Source organism: Papaver somniferum, chromosome 4 (genome assembly GCF_003573695.1).
Source record: "Papaver somniferum cultivar HN1 chromosome 4, ASM357369v1, whole genome shotgun sequence".
In the NCBI taxonomy this organism is placed as follows: domain Eukaryota; kingdom Viridiplantae; phylum Streptophyta; class Magnoliopsida; order Ranunculales; family Papaveraceae; genus Papaver; species Papaver somniferum.
The window spans coordinates 7,738,641-7,754,907 of NC_039361.1; the positions used below are offsets into that span (position 1 = coordinate 7,738,641).

At 36.1% G+C, this 16,267-nt stretch overlaps 2 long non-coding RNA genes and 1 pseudogene across 3 annotated transcripts; all 3 read right to left on the bottom strand.

Annotated features, from left to right (window-relative positions):
- LOC113271927 overlaps nt 1-16,267 on the bottom strand; it is a 170,324-nt pseudogene that overhangs the window by 128,087 nt on the left and 25,970 nt on the right.
- LOC113274692 lies at nt 5,740-7,164 on the bottom strand. The gene is made up of 4 exons (XR_003323156.1): nt 6,908-7,164; nt 6,738-6,813; nt 6,277-6,539; nt 5,740-6,060 (listed from the first exon to the last, which is right to left on the bottom strand). It is a non-coding gene; the product is annotated as an uncharacterized LOC113274692 (long non-coding RNA).
- LOC113274687 lies at nt 12,001-15,833 on the bottom strand. Of its 2 annotated transcripts, none has more exons than XR_003323151.1 (6): nt 15,574-15,833; nt 15,058-15,110; nt 14,273-14,933; nt 13,309-13,481; nt 12,962-13,168; nt 12,001-12,260 (listed from the first exon to the last, which is right to left on the bottom strand). It is a non-coding gene; the product is annotated as an uncharacterized LOC113274687 (long non-coding RNA). The 2 variants fall into 2 exon arrangements; XR_003323150.1 differs by having other exon boundaries at nt 12,962-13,209.

The window sequence follows — 16,267 nt, forward strand, 5'->3', positions numbered from 1 at the left end:
AAGTGGGAAACCAGAAGCAGACCGCCACATTGTGCTCCTATTGTTTCAAACATCTCGGAATTCCAAAGAGAGAAAGGAACTCCAATCACCAAAACCCACTTTGCTGATATATCCACTATCTCATCTGGAGACAGTAGGTTCATGCTAGATGACCATGGGACAAATTGGAACTGATTGTTTTCAAAATCCCATGGTTCTTGCTTGAACAAATTCTGTCTTTCGTTAGTGTTTCTGATGCAGAATAAAGCTCGAGTAGAAGAAACTGGTTGGAGATGGAAATCACTTTCAAACTTGAATCTTTCGCTCATGGCTGCTCCTACTCCTTCCCATGAATAAATATGACTCTTGGATTTAATAACAACCATCATTAAAGAGTCTGCAGTTTTCGTTTTCATGAATTGTAGATGATGATACTTTCTGAGGACTGTATGTCGGACAGATCTTGCAGGAGCGTAGACGGCCTGTAAGATGAAGTGTACACTCCCTGGTAATATTATAGTCGGCTAGAATTTTTCCATCTTCCAACTGTTTACCAGCATATATCAAACGTTGATTTTCTGGCAGCATTCCTTCCCTGTCTTGAACCTTAGACTTAAGGCTCTCAACAGTGTCTGAACTCTCAACCCTCAAGGTAATGGTCTTGCCAGTCAGGGTATTAACAAAGATCTGCATCTGTATGTATATCGAATTGAATGAAAAAGCATCTATATGTATATCACTATATTGAATTGAATGAAAAAAATATTGATCAACAACATACAATCAAAGGATAACATACATATGCACATAAAATCACATGATATCTAGAAACAAGAAATATTGATCTAATGAGTTTAATCAACTCCTGCATATATATATCATCCAAAAGCAAAATAAGTTAACCAGATAAGTTTTGAATCAACCAAAAGAAAGAAAAAAAATTACACGAAAGCAGATAAAGGATCGAGATAGTAAACCATAGATGATTACCTTGAAAGGGAGTTGAGAAGTATTCGTTGATTTCTGAAAACCAAGTTTGATGCGTTTTGAACTCTCAGGCCGAGAGTCTTAAATAAAACTGCTATTTAACCGCTAAACAACTCCACCAGGGACAGGCATATAGCTAACCCTGCCAAATATGAAACGAATGAAGAAACAGAGCAAAACATACAATGAGACAAGTTTTTGTTTCTATTTTTCAGATTGGAGTTATATGTTTCTCAGAGTTATTTCCTTATGATGCAGGGTTACAGGATTAAACATAAACTAAGCACAAAAACTCTATCATTTTCATCGTTTTCTTCTTCGTTTAATCAACTGTCCTGTAAAACATAAATCGAAACCTTAAATATAGAACCCTAAACTGGCAAACTAAGAAAAGAAAAGATAAACATGATCAGAGAAGATAACCCTTATCTAAATACGACGTAAATTCTAAAACTAACTGTAAACGTGAAACGAAAGTCCACAAACTTCAAATAAATAAAACACTCTACTTGGGCGTCTACTTGCACACTCGAGCCACTTTTGGATCTCGGGCCTCCAACAAGGTCAAGACCAATTGTTCTACTTCATCACCTTTAGACCGAGTCAGCATGAATGAGGTAATTTGTTACCTACAGGTAGTAATTAAAGAAAATTCGAAGGTAAATTGTTTAAAAATTGGGAAATGGTATTTGAGAAATCTTTTAGAAAGGTAAGTGTATAAAAACTCTTCCTCCCATGGTAAGCAAGGAGGAATCGTCCAAGATGAGACTCTCTGTATAATTTTTCAAGCTGCGCATGAAATGTGATCTTCTTATAGATTAGACCTCAGCTTTTATGAAGTAGCTTGTGAAATTATATAGAGAGTCGCATCATGGAAGCTCTTGCAACTGTTGGATTGTATCGATCAACAATTCAAGCAGCTGGATTTCTGTCTCAACCTGAGGACTATTGTTGGGAAAAAGTAACATTTCCCAAGTCGAGGAGATCGACTAGAGCAGCATATTTGATAGAAGTAACCCATGAAAACTCTATCAAATATGCTGCTCGAGCCGATCTCAACAAAACTGATCAGGACTACTGCTTGAAAGAAGTAACCCATGAGAACTTAAAAAAAAATTTATCTTGTGAAGAGGAATAAGCAATGAGTCCCATCTCCGAGTTGTATAGCTCTTATAGGCTGTCTACGCTGTAAATTAGGAATCTGAGAGTAGGTAAAGTTTCTATTCCCGCTCATTCAAGTTTTGAAAATAATATGTTTGTAGGTTCAATGAATAATTTTTTATAGCAAGTCCAATTCCGGCAAAACAATAAATTTTTCACAAAATAAATTCCTGTTTCCGAATATAGTGGGATACCGATGATAGAATCATCCGTGTCGTAGCAACAACAGCCATACTTCTGTTCTGTCAATGCGTCTGCGAATGAAGTGCAGCCTTAAAGACAAAAACAAATGATTTTGGTTGATTTTAGGGCTTTAGTTTCCAAGTCATCACCTAATAAACTTCACCGTTGTGGACTTTAGTACTGGTATATTCCATGCTAAATAAAGACGAATTATATGATCAAATCTAATTGAATCTAATCGGGTTTTTAAAATTTGATGAAAATCTCTTTTACTGGATTTATTTTTTTAATTGACTTTCCAAAATTAAGATGGCCAAACAAGGATATATTATTCATTGATATTGATAGACTAGGGTGGTTCATTATTGTTTTTTCTGATCAGTTCCTCTTTATTCTTTGGTTTCCAAAGATATGAATGACTTGGACAAATGGAAAGAAAAAAATAATCACAAATACATAAGCCCTAACAATGACCGATTGTACACTCCCACATTTTTGTATTGGACTTTTATCATGCTAATAAAACTATTCTAGCATGTATAACAAGATTCAGGATATTCAAGTTTGCTACTGCATATGAAACTGTAGATACAGAAATATTACCATAATTAGGCGATACATAAATATCGCATTACCATAATTGCGCGATTCAAGAAGACTAGTCAAACGCGAAAGATAGGATCGCTTCAAGGGGGTCGGCAGAAAACCCTAATGAGTCAATATAGAGGTAAGCGATGACGTCATAGTAAAGCTATGCGAAGAAAAGGTTGACTTCCCCGTATCAGAGCGAACACAATTGCATGAAGATTAAAAGAAGGGAAATTATGTGCATGCCCAGAAAAAATAATATTCTCATTGTCAGGCCCACAATTAATTTTTAGTTCTGTGACACCCATAATTATATGAAATTATTAAAAATGTCTGCATGACGGATTATGCATCCCCATGACGGGTTATGCATCAGGGGTATAATTGACAACGCAACTTGGATATAACATATCTAAAAATCCGCGCCTTGGAATTTTATAAATTTTACATCGTTGGAAATATTTTTAAAAGAGTTACGCAACGAGTACAAACAAGAATATCAAAATTTTGTTTTTCACGAAAAAATCGGAAATGATCATCATTTTAGGCAAAATTTTCGAAAATTTGATACATAACCATTATACAGCCACCAAAAAAAGATGCATAATACATTCTGCAGACGCATAACGAATTATGCAACCATTTTCTCGACTAACATAACATATTATGCATCTATAACAAGTTATGTAGCCATTTTTTTTGTTGATTTTAGTGCGTACATAAAAAGATGGATGCATAATGCATTATGCATCCATATTTACGGATGCATAACAGATTATGCATCCATTTTCATGACTGCATAACTGTTATGTAGATATTATTGTAGGTGCATGACAAGTTATGCAACCTTATTTTTTGTTGGTTTCAATACTAACAAAATATTATCTGCACAGCGTGTTATGCAACCGTTTTCTGGACTGCATAACAAGTTATGCAAAAAAAAAAAACTGCATAACGTGTTATCCAACTATTTTCGGGATTGCATAACAAGTTATATATGCAACAAATTTACCCGAACAGCTAGCTTCGTTGTTGCCATTTCCTTTCATTCTCTATCGGCTATTGAACATCACCACAGCCTGCACAGCTCGAGCCTGTATTTAACCATGATCCGCAGACACTAAACAGACCAACACCAGCAACGGCCCCTTATTTGTCTCTCAATTTCTAGTAAACATCGTCCACCATTTCTTTAGCCTCTGTGTACAGCATCACATCCCACTCATTTGTATAATCCTAGTGGACCTGACGTGCTTGATCTCAGCTCTTTATATTTAGTTCCTTTTTTTTGAAATCAAGTATTTTTTTGCCAAAAAAAAGTGAATACCCATGAAAGTTTAGTCCTTTTTTTCTTTGTTTCAGACTTTGATGAAAAAAACAGAAAGAAAAAGACCAGTTTTTTTTCAAGTACTTTGAATGAATGGAACCTAGAGAAGGAGGAGGAGGAATAAACATAAACCCACATTCAAAATCAAGATGAAAACAGACCCAGATTGTTGAAATGGAAGAAAACCATAATCATAAAGCAGCATCAAAAGTTAAAGATCTCAATATAGTAGTAGCAGGGGATCAGAAGATGATCAGCAGCAAGGAAGTTTAAAGAAACAATTAACACCAAAAAGAAGTTCAAATAAAGATAGACATACTAAAGTTGATGGTAGAGGCAGAAGAATAAGGATGTCATCTTTGATATTAGCTCCAAAAGTACCTTACTGGTAGCGATTCTTTGTTCTTCATCTTCATCCAAAGAGGGTAACCCAAATTAGGCTAAAACCACCATGTTTCTGTTTTTCAGAGAAAATCCTTAAATGGGTTTGTAAAACAAGGTTTGATAATCATAGATCTAGCTAAAACTTGTTTTCCAATGAAGTAATTTCGTATTTTATGAAATCAGATCGGATTCGGAGATCGAGGAGAAAGAGAGAAGAAGGAGTACGATAACATATAAAATCTCACGATTAAATTTAATTTCAATAATTTTGGGTCCGGGAATAATTTTTTCCTAGAAAATGGGTGAGCGCCTTTAAATTTCAGGACGTGGGTTTCACAGTGGAAGAAATTGGAAAAATGGGTCTCCCTGTAGTTTTCACTTAAAAGAATTAATGGGTGAAGAGTAGGTTTTACTGGTTGTCTTTTCACTATGTAATACTCCCTCCCTTTCTGAAAAAGTGTTACTTTTACTTTTCATTTTAACCTAAAAATAAGTCAAATTAAAAAATAAAATTAACACTTTTCCAGACGGAGGTAGTATTAGTTGTACTCCACTACCTAAAGTCCTACATAAGGACCAAGAGGGCGTTGTAAACAAGGTTAAGATCTTTTCTAGCCCAAGGATTGTCTAGAAGAGAAGGTCGTGTGAGTTCCTAAACTAGGGATTTCACATAGCCTACATTGTAACAACATCATGTTCCTGATAATAATAATAGGTATACCTATGTTCTAATCACTACAAGGAAGCCGTCCTTTGACAACACGGAAAAACCGTTGTCGAAACCGTACGACAATGTTTTCCAGAGGTTGTTGAATAGGGGGTTGTTAAAAGTTTCTTGGCTTCGACAACAGCTGTTCTCCATTGCAAGAAACGTTGTCATACATGACCCAATGACAACAGCTTTTTTCCACTGTAAGATCTTGTCTCAACAACATTAACAAAACGTTGTCGAAATATTTTTAGATTGAAAAAAAAAATCACAATATATCAAACATGAAATTTTTATATATAAATTTTCTTCCTCAAAATGAAATTCACTTCTTTACATTAAATCAGTATTCGTAATAGATCACAAACAATAGACAAGGTCAACGAATCCCAGCAGCGTAAGATGACTTCCAGACAACGAATATTCAGAAGACGATCACTCAAGGCTTGAAAGCAAGGGACAATCTGAACCTGGGAGCCTTATCCAAGGCCTTGGTGTCAAACTCACCAGTGAGTGTCACGAGGACTTGAGTTTGAGCTCGTGTAGCATGAGAGCAGCAAACTTCCCACGGTTGCTGAGCCTGTACTTCGCAGATGTGAAGGGATCAACTGCATACAAACCTCCTACTGTGATGGTATTCTCATTAGTGGAGAACTTCCTGCAGACCTCTGCCACACCAGAAGTCCTCTTCAAAGCATCAAGACGGCACATATGAGCAGTTATAGTATGTCCCTTATCAGACCTAAAAATAAAAACCAAAGAAAAGGTCATGCAAAGTGCTACAGAGTAAACATTCCCATAATCCAATAACCCAAACGACCAAAACCCAAATGATCATGGAAGTAATGCACCTCTACATACAACAGAACAAAAATACATGGCAGATGTAGTATATGTATATCAGATAATGACATAGATTTTGCGCACATAATTGTTTTAAAGAAAGTTAACTTGGTACCTTGCCAGAGTTGAAGTGGGCAGCTTAAATGAAGCAATTGCTTTTGTTGCAGGCATAATCTCCACTGACATGGTTCTTACAGTTACTCACTAAGTGCACTAACTCCCTTGGCGGCACCCTTAACAATAACCGGATGAGCTTCTGCAACTTCAGCAACGGCTTGAGCTTGAAAGGAAGCATCTTTTCCAATCCTTCTACCCAGAACAAACACAACATGTTCTGGCTTATGTATCGTACAATTTGCAAAGCTCACTGAATAATGTCTGGCAAGAACAAGCAAAATAGGATGACACAATGTTTATCAGAAAATCCAGAAACATAGGCAGAAAGCCCAAGAGCTAAAATTCAAATACCAACAAACTTTAACTCCACAGAAAAAAAAAGTTTGTGTAGACTATAATTCCTAAATAAAAGCACAAACACAAAAAGGTTGGAACAAAGTGTTCAAAATAAAAACATACCTCTGTTCCTAGGCCTGTCAAGGCTATTGCCATGTTATTCTTTGCGATATCAAAGTTCGGAGACACAACCAAACACCTAATCACAGAACACAAAAAGTGAGTCGCATCTTAAGTGATACATGCTACACGTAACATACTAGCAGGTGCACACACTTAGATATATAAACTACCTTTCATAGCAAGGAATAGCCAACTCCAGATTTCCACGGTTCTTATAAATTACACCCATGTTACAATATGCTTCAGCATACATAGGACGTTGTTGTGCAGCATTGTTGTGACAGCTTAGAGCATAAGTACAAACCAATAGAAAGAGAACACGTGCTACAGAGGAAAGAGATAATACAGCATAGTGAGGGTCTATGTTAAGAGCTTCAAAATACTTCTGCCTTCCCCAATGAGTGCTGCCAGCAATCTTTAAACCAGTACCAGGATCTGTTAAAATTTTTCTCTTCTTTTCAGAAATAGAACTTGATCTCCATCTGCAGCGTGCCTGCACCACTGCCAGCATCTTCCATTCTGCTATACAGTTCAACGACCACATCTCCTATTTTTCCTGGTCATCTAATTTATTCACCCACTGTATGCAATCACATTTGAGGTCCACAGCAACCTCCAACTCATCACCGTTTTACTCTCCTTGTACATCTGAAGTCACATTGCAGATGAGAACCCCCAAAACACCATCGTTGTTGCTGTAAGAATCTTGACGAAATCCAAGTTTAGTTTCTCCCGATTGAATTCCAAAATGATAAGAAGCCAAGGCACTTAGTGTACTCCCAAGCAGCCTGTACTCCCTTGGTCATTAAACGCACAAATGAGCTTAGAAATTCAATCATCTCGTGTGTACTCTTCTCTTGAGATGGAAACAGAGAAGATGCTAATACACCACAAATGAAATGTGGTTGAGACTGCCACGTTCATTCACCTAGTAGTGGGCCTTCAGGTGCATGTGCTCACAAAGAAAATTCAGTCTTCGGCGATTTCCTGTTTTACGAGATACGAAATATAAACGAAACTCGCTTCTTAGATTTGGAATTTTGGATCTATGCATTTTGTTTACTTGGTTGTCTGGGTAGAGAGATTGAGAGAGAGAAACTGAGAGGAAGTGGTGGAGAGGAGATAGAATGAAAGATAAAGTGAAATTTGGGAAGGGTAATAAAATGGGTTTTATTTCTGATAGAAAATCTCAAGGAATATTAACGGCAGAAGATCTATGGAAGAAGTAGTGTGTCGAGATGAAAACCGTTGTTTTGAGGGCATTAGGATTCAACAATGGTTTTTAAGACTTACAGTGCGTTTGGATACACATCCAGAAGTAATTTTTTGACTTATAGAAGTCAAAAAGCAAGAAGTCAGTTTGGGTGTAGAATTTCATAATGACTTTCAGAAGTAGAAAACTCGACTTTTTGTGAAGCAAAAAATCTGGACTTCTGACTTCTGCTTCTGGAGAAACACTTCTGACTTCTACTTCTGCATCCAAACTGGCTAGCATCTCCAACATGACTCTCTTCACCTCCTATTTTGAAGGCCACATAGGATTTTATCACATTTTGAGAAAAAAACGGCTCCAATGGAATCCTCTAGAGATAATATGAAGCTGATGTGGGAAGCGGTTATCATTACATCCTTTACATGATCCTCAGGATTTAAAGGATCTCTTCTAGGATGAAGAATCCTAATCAGCAATTTCATTCTAAAATACATAGTAAAACGGTTAAGCTTTAAAAGTACAAAATATTTTGACAAATATTCTTGATACATGTGTACTAATTATTCACTTAAAACCTAACCCGTTGGAGAAGGTATCTTTCCCCCTCCTAAAATTAGGGAATTTCAATGTTAAAAATATCTTCAAGAGAAAAACACGTAGGAAAGACCCTGAGGACCCGTTGGAGATGCTCTTAGAGTTGTCGAAAGCCCACGTTTCGACAACGTTTTGCAAAACATTGTCTTGTGTCGGTTGTCAATGGCCAATTTTCTTGTAGTGAATCTTCCATGTCTTGATTATTCATAATAATAATAATATCATAAGGGTGTAGTTATGGCTTTTACGGTAGCTACATTTTGGTACTAGAAAACCACTTGGGGGAGTAAGAGGATTTATGCTCACCCGTTGAGTTGTTGAGAAAATGGTTCAAGTTTGTTATCTTTATTGTTTGTTTGCTCCTGAAAACTTCTTACCATCCCGTTTTCTCAACAACAGTGTTGAATGACCATCTATCTTCCAGTTTTATCACATTTCAAGCTCTCTATCATCTTTGAATTTTAGATTTGGACCTTGGGTGAAGATTTCTAGTATTTTCAAGTTTCTTTAAATGTTGATAACGCAAATATCGAGATATCTACTGATTTTAAAATTAAATGAAATGGTATCAAGATGTAAGATTTCCTAAATCACTGTTGTTGATAAGCTTTGTTTTGCTTTGATAACTCATAAAGTTTTGTTTTAAAAGGTGGTACCAATAACTTGATAGTAAAGCAGTGGCGGGAACGACATCACGAGCTCAAAATATGGCAGTGAAGCAAAGAAGCAGAAAGATGGAGGAAAGGAGAAGACGGCTGAACTACAGAAACATAAGCGAGGGAGAGGAATGTCAAGTGCGAGATCAATCGAAGAAACACGATGATGAGGAGCATCAAAGACGAAACCACCAGAGGGAAAATGTTGAAGAGCGAAGAAAGCAAAATATACAGGAAGAGATGAAAACATAACTACTCGCACCATTCGCAAAACAGGAAAACCACGTTATGACGCGAAAAAACTCTTCTATATCCCGAGAGCATGCTAAATATTTACACTGCAACTCAATCACATACACTCAACAAGAAGTATCACAGAATTTCATGAGAGCATGTTGGACATGATTCATAAGCGCGATTACAAACAAAGAAATGCACATTGTAGAGAAAAGTTCGCATATCGAGGAGTGGGAAAAACAGATTATTGCATTCACTACAGCAGAAGCTCCTGGTGGAGGGGAATCACATACAGAACCTTTAGTCGTTACCTTAACCATTGGACCACATTCAGAGGCAAAAAATAACAACTAAAAGGCGACAAATTGAGTGATAGATTAAATTTAGTAGATACATGAAGTTCTGTGGACATATTCTTCTACCACACGTTCAAGAGTATTGGATAACTGATTCAGACCCCATCCCATCAGCTTATCACATTCATGGTTCCAGTGGAGTCGCATCAAAACCTAAGGGAGAAATTACAGTATGTGTTTTGGTTAGGCAGCTGAAGACGGAGATAATTTTCAATGTTGTATGGCGCACCAAGGTTTGCATAAACACTAACATCGTGATAGAGACTTCACATCTAACCTCAATAAGATGTTCACAATGGTAGCTTCTTCAGAAATGCTGGACATTGATATTTCTGCCTCTTCTCCGTCTTCTCCAGCGAAGGGAACGTTGAACTTGACTAACTAACTTGAAATGATAGACGAAATACCCTTTAAGATACAAAAACTTCTCTTTATTTTAGACATCTATAGGACCAACTGCTAGGAACATGCCACCACGTATTTTTTTTGTTAAATCCTTACATAATTTGGGTCAAAGCTCATTGTACGACGAAATTTCATTAACTTGTTAGAGATATTAAGGTCCTAAACGACTTTTGACAATCAAAAGAACTTCGAATTGAAGGTCACGGTTGCATCAACAACATTTCATTAAGATCGCTAGACGGTGGAGTTTGGTATCTAGGATCATGCTCATTTTTTTGTAGGAATATAGAATCTTATAAGAATAACTTGTCACCAAAATATTAGCTTTGTATTCATTGTCTTTTGAATTTTTGGTGAAAAACAGCTCAGCTCATGTGAGATAATGTACATATAAGAGTGCATGGCTCCTCCCTCATTCATTAAGTAGATATATTAATTAGAGGAGGTCAACAACCAAATTCTCGAACGAATCAAATGTAATTGTAAAGTTTTTAATAACACAAATTTTTCAACAATAAAAAAAAATAATAATTCTGTCCCTTAAAAGGCCTTGATAAAATTTGCTCTCACATTAAACGGTGATGAAAGTCTCGTTTTTTATTGGTCGAAATAGACCTTTTCTAATGTAGAAGCTATGGTGAGGACACTTGGCGAAACTCTATTGGTTGCAATATTTAAAATTGGATTACACTTGTTTACATCAGGTACTTAACTGTTCGTTAGTAACGCGCGTCTACAAAAAAGTAGGTGGACAACACTTCTGTCAAAGTCTTAGCCTAAATTATTTAGTTACACCAAGTTTACACTAATACTTAACTGTACCTTAGTAAATATGGACAATACTTAGGTCAAAACTTTGAAAAATTTAACCAAAACATCGAGTTTCGAGTTATAACTCCGAGTTTCTTTAGATTTAATTTTCACAATCGCGATTTCATAAAAATATTCACTTGAGCGGAGCAGAGAAACCAAGGAAGTGAGTTGCTGCTATCGTTTACGGATGATCAAAGGAGTCGAATGAAGAGATAAAGGAGTTGAATGAAGATATTTTACAAAATTTATTCAGGTATTGGCTGTGTGTTGGATTTGGAGGTGCAAAAAACCTTTTCTTGAAGATCTTTCGAGCGAATTCAGGTAGAATTCAACTCCATTACGGAAAACTAAACTTTATTTTAAGTATCTTTAATTTGTTCTTTTTTTGAGAAAAACCAAATAGTAATTCAGATCACAATTCCTCCTACTACTGGACTAAAACCTAAATTTTGAATTTTGATTTGTTTTTTTTCAGAAAAAACCAAAATTTACTATTTGGGTTTGTAATTTTAGGGTTTTGAAATTCTGGGTTTGTTTGTTTCATGTGGGTGTGTATTTGATTTATTTTTTGTCTCAATAATCCTGTTAATCTTGTGGGTGTGTATTTGATGAATCTCACATGTGAATTTTGCAATACACTAGTACAAAAAAGCTCTTTTAGTCACGGTATCACCGTGACCAAAGGTATACGGTCACGGTATTTCATTTCTGAAAAACCGTGACCAAAGCCTGCGAGGCCAAAAGTGTGTTTATATGGTCTCGTTAATTCACCGTGACCAAAATTCCTTCAAGCCGTGTCCAAATTTGTTCATTGTTCCCGGATTACATCTCACACCGTGTCCAAATTTGCTCATTGGTCTCGTTTTAGATTTTAACCCGTGACAAGTTCTTATGTTGGTCAGGCATCTGATGTACATTAAAAAAGAAATTTGACAAAGCAATAGCCAACAATAAACTGAACATAGATTCCAAATCAAACAATATATTTATAAAGTGAAATTTCCCGTCTGAAATTACAAAGTAAATAGATTTTGAGTGCAATTTAAGAGCCTTCCAGTTCCTCAATATTCCATAAATACGTACAATATACTATTAGCACAAACAAACAAGAAATAGATGAAAATATCTCTATAAAATGCTGAAAGTACTTGAATTAGTAAGATATCCAAAAACTCTAGTTTGAATTCAAGTTTGTTGCTGGTGAGATGTGGAAGACATCAAAAGATCGTAAACTCTTTACTTCTGCCACCTGAAATTCACAGCAATATGTCATCAAGCTAGAGCAAAACTACGACCACTCAAAATTTAAGATGAACTAAGAGCAGTCGAAATTAAAGATGAACTACATGATCTAGAATGCAAACATTACTGCAGTAGCAGTGAACTATCACTCCGAGCAAAATTAAAGGTGAACTACATGACCGAGAATGCAAACATAACTGCAGTAGAAGTGAACTATCACTCGTGGCATCCACAAAGAACCAAGTTAGGAAAAAACAGAAAATTCTTAAAATTGAATGTCGAATAAATACATCTTGGATGTGTGTGTATGTATATATATATGCCCTCACTTTTTGAAAGCAAAAACTTCTTTCTTTTATTGGGTCAATTCAAAATGAAAACCGTACTATTAATGAAACTAGCAGGTAATCGGACGGATGACCTACCTACCACCTAGTGTCATTAAGAGATATCTGTCATATCATTGAAAACAGTCAAGTGCATGACAAACTTACTTAAATTCCCGAGGATATTATCCCCACATTGCACTGAGAAAAATTTACTAGTTTATTACCAACTAAATAGAGAACAAGAGAAGACTAAAGGTACCAGATGCAATATCGAAAGAAGCAGTGAGTAATGAAATGATTAACAGTTATCCTAAATTTCTAAAATGAACACCAAATTTGCTTTAAAAATGAGATGAGAAAACAACAAATCGGGATATACCTGTGAGCCTGTGGCACTCCAACTAGGTACTTCACAAGCGTCTTATAAACACCAGTTGCACTGCCAAGCTGGGCTAGTTGTCTTCGTCTTCTTCAGTAACTCTTACATTTTCTGAGAAATAATGTTGAACTGCTAGATCTGTAGCTTATTTTCCTATAAAATTTGAAGGAATTTTTTCTTCTGTAGATCGACCAAATAGTTCTAAAACTATTAAACAAAAATGTACCAGTGAGCTTCATATGCTTATGCTTCAAATGTATCACAATGAGAAGAGAAAGGGGTAAGTTAGCACGTAAAAAATGTTCAAATACCCATAAACTTTCAAGAAAAATGGGAAGAAAAGTCACCTCTGCAAAGAACAGGGATAGGCTTATTTAGGCTATTCCCTGAAGTACTAAGAGTAGAATCAAGCAAGATGTGTCAACCACCAACTGCCTTTGAAAATTAATAGTAACAACTGTCGAGTGCTAGTTCTGATACTATATCGAAGGAAGGACCATAATCCATCTCAATGCGAGTACTGACAGGCAAAGTCCACGATATTCAAATAGCTCATCCCAAGATATAACCATAAATAAATGAACAAACATATTAAGAACTAACAACATCTACTATTAAACAAAAGAGGTCACGATAAATCAACCCACGAATTCGAATTAGTTTCTGCGACATGGTCTAATAATGCAGACTTGCTTGCTGAATGTTAAAGAAATTAGGAAGTATTGTGAGGGAAAAATATCAACTCGCTACGTGGCGCAAGATTAGGAGTCGAAGTACCCTACTAAAATGTAACAAAATACACTATGTATACCCAACCATTTAGTCTTATCCCATCTAGTCATCCTTAGGGGCATATATGTAATTTAATGTAACCACCTACCCTATAAAACAGAAAGAGAAATAGGTTAGTAGGGATGGTCGGATAGCCAAGGCTATTCCCCTCTATCTCATCTGGCCTCCATAGGTCTTCTTCTTCCCAAGAGATCCATGAGAGCCTCTCCAATGGAGATCTTGTAAACACCTCACAACATAGTGAAATCCGTGGATGTAGGTCACAATTGACCGAACCACGTAAAAAGATCTATCTCCCTTTACATTTCTGCACTTTATCTTCTTTCATGTGTGTTAATGTATGTTTTGATGGTGAAGATCATCATGGGTGTAGGCATCAGAAAAGATGCAGCTACAAGTATTAGAGTTGAATTAGTTTCTGGGACATGGTCTAATTATGCAGAAAATAGGTAGTCTTGATGTTGAAAGCAACAAAATTATCATGAATTTTTTTCCAATAACAAGTCTAAAGTATTTTACTTCAAAAGAGCACCAGTTTCATGGCCTGTATCCAAGATTGCTGGTCAAAGCCTGCTCCAATCCCGAAAATGCTAATAATATTTTGTCCTCTCTGTGCTCATTATTTTACTTGGTTCTCCTGCAACTTTGGTGATTTTACAAGCCTGTGTTCCTTCGTGTACATGTTACAAAATAGAAAATTATGAGCTGAAGGATTGTTAATATAGTTCGTTTTTCGATAGTTGTAGAATGCTACTGTCTGTCATGTATGTTCTTTTAGGGATAAAAATTAAGACCGTACCAGTCATGAAAGTATAGACGAAAAAATCTATATCCAATATATTAAAAACTATTTCCCCATATTTTAGTCAGGAGCATTATCTATAGTATGCTATGAAATATAAGTGACTTATTTTCAAACTCATGAGTTGATCTATGAGTTTCAAAACAGGCAATACTACTACTAGCATGAGAATTATCTCCATGGGAAGTTCAACAAGTATAGTTCTGAATCTTCTGATCAATACCATAAAGTTTCAAAATTACCTAACCTAAATTTTACGGCAAAGGTTTACACAAATTTCATATGGACGAAAGATTCCTTAGATCCCTTCTCTGTGCACTCTGACTAGCAACTTCAAGATAATTCTAAACCCCTGCTTCGAATCCAGGTGAGAATAACCTATCCATTAAGTTAGATAAACAGAAACTCAAATATCAAATTTAACGAAAGTGAATCTTTAAAGGTTAGACATATGTCAGACCTAAAAGAAAAAGATGGGCTGGATTGAAGATTCAGAGCTTACCGTGTTACAAGAAGTTACGATCAAGAAGACTCCACTGAGTAACCAACGATATCCTTTGAATAAAATAAATAGAAACGATTCAATCCCAACAATTTGAATGCAAAAATTCAATCGTTAATGATAATTGAGCGATCCTAAAATAAGTTCAATAGTTTCTAAATAAAATAAATTAACAATCCGAAATTCACTGATAATGAAAATGCAAAATCAACATTAACCACCCAAATACAGTAAATCACAGCAGAAACAGGAGGAACGACATGCTTTACATATATTCAACGTTGATAAACATATATTCCCAATAATTCTCTATCAAAAAATCTTCGGACTTTAGTGATTCCTAATAATTCCCTACCAACAAATCATACAATGTTGCCAGGAGAATCCAATATTCCCATTCCACCATGTACAGCCTAAATTATAATGTCATGATATGCAGCAGGTAACCAAAACCCTAAGAAAACAAACAATCTTGGTTTGCTAGATTCATAAATCAAGGATAAAAATCGAACTTACCACCATGAAACTGTACCCCTTTCTCTGATAGGGTTTCTCTGTTAGGAAACTAATTTCTCCGGAACAAATAAAAATGGGGAAATCAGGGGAAGAGGAAGAGGAAATAGAAAATGGGGAATCGGAAGAAAAAAGAAAAAAAAAACGGAATTGGTGGGGAAACTGGGGTGTGCTTTCTCCAATCTTCACTCCCACAATTACAGGACGCAGTCGGGAATACGGGGATTGAGATTAACCAACCACCAGATTCACCCCGATTTTTTCTCCTACATGATCGTAAAGGGGAAAGAAGGAGATAAAGATTTACATCGTAGTTTCAGTTAGATCGTGTATTTTATGTACACCAGGAAGGTCAAGTTTATACTTGTAATGATTTAGCCACGCGTCCCTTTATATTCCGAGACCATTGAATCTCTACAATCCGGAGACACGTTCACACAGATCCCGAGACGAAAGACATGATGAATGGTTACGGTATCTCCAAACACCGTATCAAAAAGACCTTTAGTCACATTTCTAGCTTAAACCGTGACAACGTCAACCGAGACCATAACCCCTTATTCTACTGGTGATATCTGATAGGCTAGGTGTGACTAACTTGGATCCAGTGAGGTCCACCCATCATTATTTTTTCCTTGGTAGGTTGTTATATCTCCTTCTCTCACAATCAATATGTAAACTGAGACAAGTCTGTGAA